We start from the raw sequence: 11974 nt of genomic DNA, 5'->3' as shown, positions 1-11974 counted from the left end.
GGAGAAGTTCGTAAATACCGGAGAAAGGCAACGACGGGCAGAGAAGTACAAACACGGGCTGAGAATGACAAAGACGGGCGGAGAAGGGAAGAGATGGGTGGAGAAGGGCAAAGACGGGAAAAGGCGAGCGGAGAAGGGCAAAGACGGGCAGAGAAGGACAAAGAGGGGTGGAGAAGGGCAAAGACGGGCGGAGAAGGGCAAAGACGGGAGGAGAAGGGCAAAGACGGGCAGAGACAGGCAGAGAATGGCAAAGATGGGAAAAGACGGGCGGAGAAGGGCAAAGACGGGCGGAGAAAAGCCAAGACGGGCAGAGAAGGGCAAAGATGGGAAAAGACGGGCGGAAAAGGGCAAAGGCGGGTGGAGAAGGGCAAAGACGGGCGGAGAAGTGCAAAGACGGGTGGAGAATTGCAGAGATGGGCGGAGAAGTGCGGAGAATACCGGAGAAGGGCAAAGACGGGCGGAGAAGTACAAACACAGGCTGAGAATGACAAAGACGGGTGTAGAAGGGCAAACACGGGTGGAGAAGGGCAAAGACGGGCGGAGAAGTGCGGAGAATACTGGAGAAGTTCAAAGACAGGCAGAGAAAAGCAAGACGGGTGGAGAAAATCAAAGACGGTCGGTGAAGGGCAAAGACGGGCGGAGAAGGGCAAAGACAGGCCGAGAAGGGCAAAAACAGGCGGAGAAGGGCAAAGACAGGCGGAGAAGGGCCAGGATGGGCGGAGGAGGGAAAAGACGGGCGGAGGAGGGCAAAGACGGGCAGTGAATTGCGGAAAATACAGGAGAAGGGCAAAGACGGGCGGAGAAAGGCAAAGACGTGTGGAGAAGGACAAAGACGGGCGGAGGAGGGCAAAGACGGGCGGAGGAGGGCAAAGAAGGATGGAGAAGGGCAAAGAAGGGTGGTGAAGGGCAAAGAAGGGTGGTGACGTGCAGAAAATACCGGAGAAGGGCAAAGACGGGCGGAGAACGGCAAAGACAGGCGGAGAAGGGCAAAGATAGTTGGAGAAGGGCAAAGGCGGGCGGAGAAGGGCAAAGACGGGCGTAGAAGTGCGGAAAATACCGGATAAGACCAAAGACGGGCAGAGAAGTACAAACACGGGCTGAGAATTACAAAGACAGGTGGAGAAGGGTAAGACAGGCGGAGAAGGGCAAAGACAGGCGGAGAAGGGCAAAGACAGGTGGAGAAGTGCAAAAACAGGCGGAGAAGTGCAAAGACAGGTGGACAAGTATAAAGACGGACGGAGAAGTGCAAAGACCGGCAAAGAAGGACAAAGAGGGCCGGAGAAGGTCAAAGATGGGCGAAAAAGATCAAAGACAGGCGGAGAAGGCCGGAAAAAAACGGGCCGAGAAGGCAAAGACGGCCGGAGAAGAGCAAAGACGGGCGGAGAAGGGCAAAGACGGGCGGAGAAGGGCAGAGACAGGCGCAGAAGGGCAAAGATAGTTGGAGAAGGGCAAAGGCGGGCGGAGAAGGGCAAAGATGGGCGGAGAAGTGTGGAGAATACCGGAGAAGGGCAAAGACGGGCGGAGAAGGCCAGAAAAAAAAGGAGAAGTCAAAGAGGGCCGGAGAACAGCAAAGAGGGGCGGAGAAGGGCAAAGACGGGCGGAGAAATGCGGAAAATACCGGATAAGACCAAAGACGGGCAGAGAAGTACAAACACGGGCTGAGAATGACAAAGACAGGTGGAGAAGGGTAAGACAGGCGGAGAAGGGCAAAGAAAAGCGGAGAAGTGCAAAAACAGGCGGAGAAGTGCAAAGACAGGCGGACAAGTATAAAGACGGACGGAGAAGTGCAAAGACCGGCAAAGAAGGACAAAGAGGGGCGGAGAAGGTCAAAGATGGGCGAAAAAGATAAAAGACAGGCAGAGAAGGCTGGAAAAAAACGGGCCGAGAAGGGAAAGACGGCCGGAGAAGAGCAAAGACGGGCGGAGAAGGGCAAAGATGGGCAGAGAAGTGCGGAAAATACCGAAGAAGGGCAAAGACGAGTGGAGCAGTACAAAAACAGGCGGATAATGACAAAGATGGGTCGAGAAGGGCAAAGACGGGCGAAGAAAAGCAAAGACGGGCGGAGAAGGACAAAGACAGGCGGAGAAGGGCCAAGACGGGCGGAGAAGTGCGGAAAAGACTGGAGAAGGGCAAAGACGGGCGATGAAGGGCAAAGATGGGAAAGGATGGGCGGAGAAGGGCAAAGACGGGGGAAGAATGGCAAAGATGGGTGCAGAAGTGCAAAGACGGGCAGAGAAGGGCAAAGAAGGGAGGAGAAGTGCAAAGAAAGGCGCAGAAGGGCAAAGACGGGCGGAGAAGGGAAAAGACGGGCGGAGAAGGGAAAAGACAGGCGGAGAAAAGTAAAAACGGGCGGAGAAGGGCAAACACGGTTGAAGAAGTGCAAACACAGGCGGAGAAGGCCGAAAAAAATGGAGAAGTCAAAGACTGCCAGAGAAGAGCAAAGACTGGCGGAGAAGGCTGGAAAAAAATGGAGGAGGCAAAGATGGAAGGAGAAGAACAAAGACAGGCGGACAAGGGCAAAGACGGGCGGAGAAGTACAAACACAGGCTGAGAATGACAAAGACGGGTGTAGAAGGGCAAACACGGGCGGAGAAGGGCAAACACGGGTGGAGAAGGGCAAAGACAGAAGGCGAAGTGCGGAGAATACTGGAGAAGTTCAAAGATGGGCAGAGAAAAGCAAAGACGGGCGGAGAAAATCAAGGACGGTCGGTGAAGGGCAAAGACGGGCGGAGAAGGGCAAAGACAGGCGGAGAAGGGCAAAGATGGGCGGAGAAGGGCAAAGACAGGCGGAGAAGGGCAAAGACAGGCGGAGAAGGGCAAAGACGGGCGGAGGAGGGCAAAGACGGGCGGAGGAGGGCAAAGACGGGCAGTGAGGTGCGGAAAATACAGGAGAAGGGCAAAGACGGGCGGAGAAGTGCAAAGATGGGCGGAGAAGGGCAAAGACGGGCGGAGAAGGGCAAAGACGGGCGGAGAAGGGCAAAGACGGGCGGAGAAGTGCACAAAATACCCGAGAATGGCAAAGAAGAACGGAGAAGTGCAGAAAATACTGGAGAAGATCAAAGACGGTTGGAGAAGGGCAGAGGCGGGCGGAGAAGTTTGGAAATTTGCGGAGATTGGCAAAGACGGGCGGGAAAGGGGAAATACGGGCAGAGGCGGGCGGAGAAGTTCGGAAAATTGCGGAGATTGGCAAAGACGGGCGGGAAAGGGGAAATACGGGCAAAGACAGGCAGAGAAGGGCCAAGACGGGCGGAGAAGTGCCAAGACAGGCCGAGAAGTGTAAAGACGGGCCGAGAAGGGTAAAGACGGGCCGAGAAGGCCCAAGGCAGAACGAGAAAGCCCAAGACGGAATGAGAAAGCCCAAGACAGACCGAGAAGAGCAAAGACGGGCGGAGAAGTGCGGAAAATACCGGAGAAGGGCAAAGACGGGCGATGAAGGGCAAAGATGGGAAAGGATGGGCGGAGAAGGGCAAAGACGGGGGAAGAATGGCAAAGGCGGGTGGAGAAGCGCAAAGACGGGCAGAGAAGTGCAAAGACGGGCAGAGAAGGGCAAAGACGGTTGGAGAAGTGCAAAGAAAGGTGTAGAAGGGCAAAGACGGGCGGAGAAGGGAGAAGACAGGCGGAGAAAAGTAAAAACGGGCGGAGAAGGGCAAAGACGGGCCGAGAAGGGCCAAGACGGGCCGAGAAGGGCCAAGACATTCGGAGAAATGCGGAGAGTACAGGAGAAGGGCAAAGACGGGCGGAGCAAGGCCAAGATGGGCGGAGAAGGGCAAAGACGGGTGGAGAAGGGCAAAGACGGGTGGAGAAGGGGAAAGATTGGAAAAAACAGGCGGAAAAGGGCAAAGATGGTCGGAGAATGGCAGAGACGGGCGGAGAAGTGCACAAAATATTGGAGAATGGCAAAGAAGCACGGAGAAGTGCAGAAAACACTGAAGAAGATCAAAGATGGGTGGAGAAGAGCAGAGGCGGGCGAAGAAGTTCAGAAAATTGCGGAGATTGGAAAAGACGGGCGGGAAAGGGCAAATACGGGCCAAGACGGGCGAAGAAGGGCCAAGACGGGCCGAGAAGGCCCAAGACGGGCCGAGAAGAGCAAAGACGGGCGGAGAAGTGCGGAAAATACCGGAGAAGGGCAAAGACGGGCGATGAAGGGCAAAGATGGGAAAGGATGGGCGGAGAAGGGCAAAGACGGGCCGAGAAGTGCAAAGACGGGCGGAGAAGGGCAAAGACGGGTGTAGAAGTGCAAAGAAAGGCGCAGAAGTGCAAAGACGGGCGGAGAAGGGAAAAGACAGGCGGGAAAAGTAAAAACGGGCGGAGAAGTGCAAAGACGGGTGGAGAAGGGCAAAGACGGGCGGAGAAGTTCGTAAATACCGGAGAAAGGCAACGACGGGCGGAGAAGTACAAACACGGGCTGAGAATGACAAAGACGGGCGGAGAAGGGCAGAGACGGGTGGAGAAGGGCAAAGACGGGCGGAGAAGGCCGGAAAAAAACGGAGGAGGCAAAGACGGGCGGAGAAGTGCAAAGACAGGCGGAGAAGGGCAAAGACGGGCGGAGAAGGGCAAAAATGGGCGGAGAAGAGCAAAGACGGGTGGAGAAGCGCAAAGACGTTTGGAGAAGTGTAAAGACGGGCGGAGAAGGCCAAAGATGGGCGGAGAAGGCCAAAGACGGGCGGAGAAGGGCAAAAAGGGGCGGAGAATGGCAAAAAGGGGCGGTGAAGGGCAAAGACGGGCAGAGAAGGGCAGAGAATACCAGAGAAAGGCAAAGACAGGTGGAGAAGAGCAAAGACAATTGGAGAAATGTGGGGAATATGGAGGAAGGGCCAAGAAGTGCGGAGAAGTACGGAGAATGTTGAAATAGTGCAAAGATGGGTGGAGAAATGCAAAGACGGGCAGAGGAGGGCAAAGACGGGCGGAAAAAGGCCAGGACGGGCGGAGAAGGGCAAAGACGGGCTGAGAAGGGCAAAGACGGGCCGAGAAGGGCCAAGATATGCGGAGAAATGCGGAGAATACTGGAGAAGTGCAAAGACGGGCGGAGAAGGGCAAAGACGGGCGGAGAAGGGCAAAGACTAGCGGAGAACGGCAAAGACGGTTTGAGAAGGGCCAAGACGGGCGGAGTAGGCTAAAGACGGGCCTAGAAGGGCCAAGACGGGCCGAGAAAGGCCAAGACGGGCGGAGAAGGGCCAAGACGGGCGGAGAAGGGCAAAGCCGGGCGGAGAAGGGCAAAGACGGGAAAAGGCGAGCGGAGAAGGGCAAAGACGGGCAGAGAAGGACAAAGAGGGGTGGAGAAGGGCAAAGACGGGCGGAGAAGGGCAAAGACGGGAGGAGAAGGGCAAAGACGGGCAGAGACAGGCAGAGAATGGCAAAGATGGGAAAAGACGGGCGGAGAAGGGCAAAGACGGGCGGAGAAAAGCCAAGACGGGCAGAGAAGGGCAAAGATGGGAAAAGACGGGCGGAAAAGGGCAAAGGCGGGTGGAGAAGGGCAAAGACGGGCGGAGAAGTGCAAAGACGGGTGGAGAATTGCAGAGATGGGCGGAGAAGTGCGGAGAATACCGGAGAAGGGCAAAGACGGGCGGAGAAGTACAAACACAGGCTGAGAATGACAAAGACGGGTGTAGAAGGGCAAACACGGGTGGAGAAGGGCAAAGACGGGCGGAGAAGTGCGGAGAATACTGGAGAAGTTCAAAGACAGGCAGAGAAAAGCAAGACGGGTGGAGAAAATCAAAGACGGTCGGTGAAGGGCAAAGACGGGCGGAGAAGGGCAAAGACGGGCGGAGAAGGGCAAAGACAGGCCGAGAAGGGCAAAAACAGGCGGAGAAGGGCAAAGACAGGCGGAGAAGGGCCAGGATGGGCGGAGGAGGGAAAAGACGGGCGGAGGAGGGCAAAGACGGGCAGTGAATTGCGGAAAATACAGGAGAAGGGCAAAGACGGGCGGAGAAAGGCAAAGACGTGTGGAGAAGGACAAAGACGGGCGGAGGAGGGCAAAGACGGGCGGAGGAGGGCAAAGAAGGATGGAGAAGGGCAAAGAAGGGTGGTGAAGGGCAAAGAAGGGTGGTGACGTGCAGAAAATACCGGAGAAGGGCAAAGACGGGCGGAGAACGGCAAAGACAGGCGGAGAAGGGCAAAGATAGTTGGAGAAGGGCAAAGGCGGGCGGAGAAGGGCAAAGACGGGCGTAGAAGTGCGGAAAATACCGGATAAGACCAAAGACGGGCAGAGAAGTACAAACACGGGCTGAGAATTACAAAGACAGGTGGAGAAGGGTAAGACAGGCGGAGAAGGGCAAAGACAGGCGGAGAAGGGCAAAGACAGGCGGAGAAGTGCAAAAACAGGCGGAGAAGTGCAAAGACAGGTGGACAAGTATAAAGACGGACGGAGAAGTGCAAAGACCGGCAAAGAAGGACAAAGAGGGCCGGAGAAGGTCAAAGATGGGCGAAAAAGATCAAAGACAGGCGGAGAAGGCCGGAAAAAAACGGGCCGAGAAGGCAAAGACGGCCGGAGAAGAGCAAAGACGGGCGGAGAAGGGCAAAGACGGGCAGAGAAGTGCGGAAAATACTGAAGAAAGGCAAAGACGGATGGAGCAGTACAAAAACAGGCGGAGAATGACAAAGACGGGCGGAGAACGTCAAAGACGGGCGGAGAAAAGCAAAGACGGGCGGAGAAAAGCAAAGACAGGCGGAGAAGGGCAAAGACGAGCGGAGAAGTGCGGAGAATACTGGAGAAGTTCAAAGACGGGCAGAGAAAAGCAAAGACGGGCAGAGAAAAGCAAGGACGAGCAGAGAAGAGCCAGGACAGGCATAGAAGAAAAAGACGGGCGGAGAAGGGCAAAGACGGGCCGAGAAGGGCAAAGATGGGCCAAGAAGGGCCAAGACATGCAGAGAAATGCAGAGAATACAGGAGAAGGGCAAAGACGGGCGGAGAAGTGCAAAGACGGGCGGAGAAGGGCAAAGACGGACGGAGAAGGGCAAAGACGGGCGGAGAAATGCAGAGAATATGGGAGATGGGCCAAGACGTGCGGAGAAGTACGGAGAATGCCAAAGAAGTGCAAAGACGGGTGGACAAGGGCAAAGAAAGGCAGACAATTGCAAAGACGGGTGGAGAAGGGCAAAGACGGGCGGATAAGGGCAAAGACGGGCGGAGAAGTGCAAACATGGGCAGAGAAGAGCCAAGACGGGCGGAGAAGGGCCATGACGGGCGGAGAAGGGCCAAGATGGAACGAGAAAGCCCAAGACGGGTGGAGAAGTGTGGAGAATACCGGAGAAGGGCAAAGACGGGCGATGAAGGGCAAAGATGGGAAAGGATGGGCGGAGAAGGGCAAAGACGGGGGAAGAATGGCAAAGGCAGGTGGAGAAGTGCAAAGACGGGCAGAGAAGGGCAAAGACGGTTGGAGAAGTGCAAAGAAAGGCACAGAAGGGCAAAGACGGGTGGAGAAGGGAAAAGACAGGCGGAGAAAAGTAAAAACGGGCGGAGAAGGGCAAAGACAGGCCGAGATGGGACAAAACGGGCCGAGAAGGCCGGAAAAAAATGGAGAAGTCAAAGACGGCCGGAGAAGAGCAAAGAAGGGCGGAGAAGGGCAAAGACGAGCGGAGAAGTGCGGAAAATACCGGAAAAGGGCCAAGACGGGCAGACAAGGGCAAAGATGGGCTGAGAATGGCCAAGACGGGCGGAGATGTGCAAAAATGGGCGGAGAAGGGCCTAGACAGGCGGAGAAATGCCAAGACGGGCCAAGAAGAGCAAAAACGGGCGGAGATGTATGAAAAATACTGGAGAAGGGAAAAGATGGGCGGAGAAGTACATAGAATAATAGAGAAGGGAAAGACGTGTGGAGAAGTGCGGAAAATACCGGAGAAGGTCAAAGATGGGCTGAGAAAGGCAAAGACATGTGGAGAAGGACAAAGACGGGCGGAGGAGGGCAAAGACAGGCAGAGAAGGGCAAAGACGGGCGGAGAAGGGCAAAGACGGGCGGAGAAGTGCGGAAAATACCGGAGAAGGGCCAAGATGGGCGGAGAAGGGCCAAGACGGGCGGAGATGTGCAAACATGCGCGGAGAATGGCCAAGACGGGCGGAGAAGGACAAAGACGGGCGGAGAAGGACAAAGACAGGCCGAGAAGGGTAAAGACGGGCCGAGAAGAGAAAAAATGGGCGGAGATGTATGAAAAATACCGGAGAAGGGAAAAGACGGGCAGAGAAGTACGGAGAATAATGGAGAAGGGAAAGACGTGTGGAGAAGTGCGGAAAATACCGGAGAAGGTCAAAGATGGGCTGAGAAAGGCAAAGACGTGTCGAGAAGGACAAAGACGGGCAGAGGAGGGCAAAGACGGGCGGAGGAGGGCAAAGACGGGCGGAGGAGGGCAAAGAAGGATGGAGAAGGGCAAAGAAGGGTGGTGAAGGGCAAAGAAGGGTGGTGACGTGCGGAAAATACCGGAGAAGGGCAAAGACGGGCGGAGAAGGGCAGAGACAGGCGCAGAAGGGCAAAGATAGTTGGAGAAGGGCAAAGGCGGGCGGAGAAGGGCAAAGATGGGCGGAGAAGTGTGGAGAATACCGGAGAAGGGCAAAGACGGGCGGAGAAGGCCAGAAAAAAAAGGAGAAGTCAAAGAGGGCCGGAGAACAGCAAAGAGGGGCGGAGAAGGGCAAAGACGGGCGGAGAAATGCGGAAAATACCGGATAAGACCAAAGACGGGCAGAGAAGTACAAACACGGGCTGAGAATGACAAAGACAGGTGGAGAAGGGTAAGACAGGCGGAGAAGGGCAAAGACAAGCGGAGAAGTGCAAAAACAGGCGGAGAAGTGCAAAGACAGGCGGACAAGTATAAAGACGGACGGAGAAGTGCAAAGACCGGCAAAGAAGGACAAAGAGGGGCGGAGAAGGTCAAAGATGGGCGAAAAAGATAAAAGACAGGCAGAGAAGGCTGGAAAAAAACGGGCCGAGAAGGCAAAGACGGCCGGAGAAGAGCAAAGACGGGCGGAGAAGGGCAAAGATGGGCAGAGAAGTGCGGAAAATACCGAAGAAGGGCAAAGACGAGTGGAGCAGTACAAAAACAGGCGGATAATGACAAAGATGGGTCGAGAAGGGCAAAGACGGGCGAAGAAAAGCAAAGACGGGCGGAGAAGGACAAAGACAGGCGGAGAAGGGCCAAGACGGGCGGAGAAGTGCGGAAAAGACTGGAGAAGGGCAAAGACGGGCGATGAAGGGCAAAGATGGGAAAGGATGGGCGGAGAAGGGCAAAGACGGGGGAAGAATGGCAAAGATGGGTGCAGAAGTGCAAAGACGGGCAGAGAAGGGCAAAGAAGGGAGGAGAAGTGCAAAGAAAGGCGCAGAAGGGCAAAGACGGGCGGAGAAGGGAAAAGACGGGCGGAGAAGGGAAAAGACAGGCGGAGAAAAGTAAAAACGGGCGGAGAAGGGCAAACACGGTTGAAGAAGTGCAAACACAGGCGGAGAAGGCCGAAAAAAATGGAGAAGTCAAAGACTGCCAGAGAAGAGCAAAGACTGGCGGAGAAGGCTGGAAAAAAATGGAGGAGGCAAAGATGGAAGGAGAAGAACAAAGACAGGCGGACAAGGGCAAAGACGGGCGGAGAAGTACAAACACAGGCTGAGAATGACAAAGACGGGTGTAGAAGGGCAAACACGGGCGGAGAAGGGCAAACACGGGTGGAGAAGGGCAAAGACAGAAGGCGAAGTGCGGAGAATACTGGAGAAGTTCAAAGATGGGCAGAGAAAAGCAAAGACGGGCGGAGAAAATCAAGGACGGTCGGTGAAGGGCAAAGACGGGCGGAGAAGGGCAAAGACAGGCGGAGAAGGGCAAAGACAGGCGGAGAAGGGCAAAGATGGGCGGAGAAGGGCAAAGACAGGCGGAGAAGGGCAAAGACAGGCGGAGAAGGGCAAAGACGGGCGGAGGAGGGCAAAGACGGGCGGAGGAAGGCAAAGACGGGCAGTGAGGTGCGGAAAATACAGGAGAAGGGCAAAGACGGGCGGAGAATGGCAAAGACGGGCGGAGAAGTGCAAAGATGGGCGGAGAAGGGCAAAGACGGGCGGAGAAGGGCAAAGACGGGCGGAGAAGTGCACAAAATACCCGAGAATGGCAAAGAAGAACGGAGAAGTGCAGAAAATACTGGAGAAGATCAAAGACGGTTGGAGAAGGGCAGAGGCGGGTGGAGAAGTTTGGAAATTTGCAGAGATTGGCAAAGACGGGCGGGAAAGGGGAAATACGGGCAGAGGCGGGCGGAGAAGTTCGGAAAATTGCGGAGATTGGCAAAGACGGGCGGGAAAGGGGAAATACGGGCAAAGACAGGCAGAGAAGGGCCAAGACGGGCGGAGAAGTGCCAAGACAGGCCGAGAAGTGTAAAGACGGGCCGAGAAGGGTAAAGACGGGCCGAGAAGGCCCAAGGCAGAACGAGAAAGCCCAAGACGGAATGAGAAAGCCCAAGACAGACCGAGAAGAGCAAAGACGGGCGGAGAAGTGCGGAAAATACCGGAGAAGGGCAAAGACGGGCGATGAAGGGCAAAGATGGGAAAGGATGGGCGGAGAAGGGCAAAGACGGGGGAAGAATGGCAAAGGCGGGTGGAGAAGCGCAAAGACGGGCAGAGAAGGGCAAAGACGGTTGGAGAAGTGCAAAGAAAGGTGTAGAAGGGCAAAGACGGGCGGAGAAGGGAGAAGACAGGCGGAGAAAAGTAAAAACGGGCGGAGAAGGGCAAAGACGGGCCGAGAAGGGCCAAGACAGGCCGAGAAGGGCCAAGACATTCGGAGAAATGCGGAGAGTACAGGAGAAGGGCAAAGACGGGCGGAGCAAGGCCAAGATGGGCGGAGAAGGGCAAAGACGGGTGGAGCAGTACAAAAACAGGCGGATAATGACAAAGATGGGTCGAGAAGGGCAAAGACGGGCGAAGAAAAGCAAAGACGGGCGGAGAAGGACAAAGACAGGCGGAGAAGGGCCAAGACGGGCGGAGAAGTGCGGAAAAGACTGGAGAAGGGCAAAGACGGGCGATGAAGGGCAAAGATGGGAAAGGATGGGCGGAGAAGGGCAAAGACGGGGGAAGAATGGCAAAGATGGGTGCAGAAGTGCAAAGACGGGCAGAGAAGGGCAAAGAAGGGAGGAGAAGTGCAAAGAAAGGCGCAGAAGGGCAAAGACGGGCGGAGAAGGGAAAAGACGGGCGGAGAAGGGAAAAGACAGGCGGAGAAAAGTAAAAACGGGCGGAGAAGGGCAAACACGGTTGAAGAAGTGCAAACACAGGCGGAGAAGGCCGAAAAAAATGGAGAAGTCAAAGACTGCCAGAGAAGAGCAAAGACTGGCGGAGAAGGCTGGAAAAAAATGGAGGAGGCAAAGATGGAAGGAGAAGAACAAAGACAGGCGGACAATGGCAAAGACGGGCGGAGAAGTACAAACACAGGCTGAGAATGACAAAGACGGGTGTAGAAGGGCAAACACGGGCGGAGAAGGGCAAACACGGGTGGAGAAGGGCAAAGACAGAAGGCGAAGTGCGGAGAATACTGGAGAAGTTCAAAGATGGGCAGAGAAAAGCAAAGACGGGCGGAGAAAATCAAGGACGGTCGGTGAAGGGCAAAGACGGGCGGAGAAGGGCAAAGACAGGCGGAGAAGGGCAAAGATGGGCGGAGAAGGGCAAAGACAGGCGGAGAAGGGCAAAGACAGGCGGAGAAGGGCAAAGACGGGCGGAGGAGGGCAAAGACGGGCGGAGGAGGGCAAAGACGGGCAGTGAGGTGCAGAAAATACAGGAGAAGGGCAAAGACGGGCGGAGAATGGCAAAGACGGGCGGAGAAGTGCAAAGATGGGCGGAGAAGGGCAAAGACGGGCGGAGAAGGGCAAAGACGGGCGGAGAAGTGCACAAAATACCCGAGAATGGCAAAGAAGAACGGAGAAGTGCAGAAAATACTGGAGAAGATCAAAGACGGTTGGAGAAGGGCAGAGGCGGGCGGAGAAGTTTGGAAATTTGCGGAGATTGGCAAAGACGGGCGGGAAAGGGGAAATACG

Source organism: Phaenicophaeus curvirostris, chromosome 32 (genome assembly GCF_032191515.1).
Source record: "Phaenicophaeus curvirostris isolate KB17595 chromosome 32, BPBGC_Pcur_1.0, whole genome shotgun sequence".
NCBI classification, from domain to species: Eukaryota; Metazoa; Chordata; class Aves; order Cuculiformes; family Cuculidae; genus Phaenicophaeus; species Phaenicophaeus curvirostris.
Note: the sequence above shows the minus strand (reverse complement) of the source record.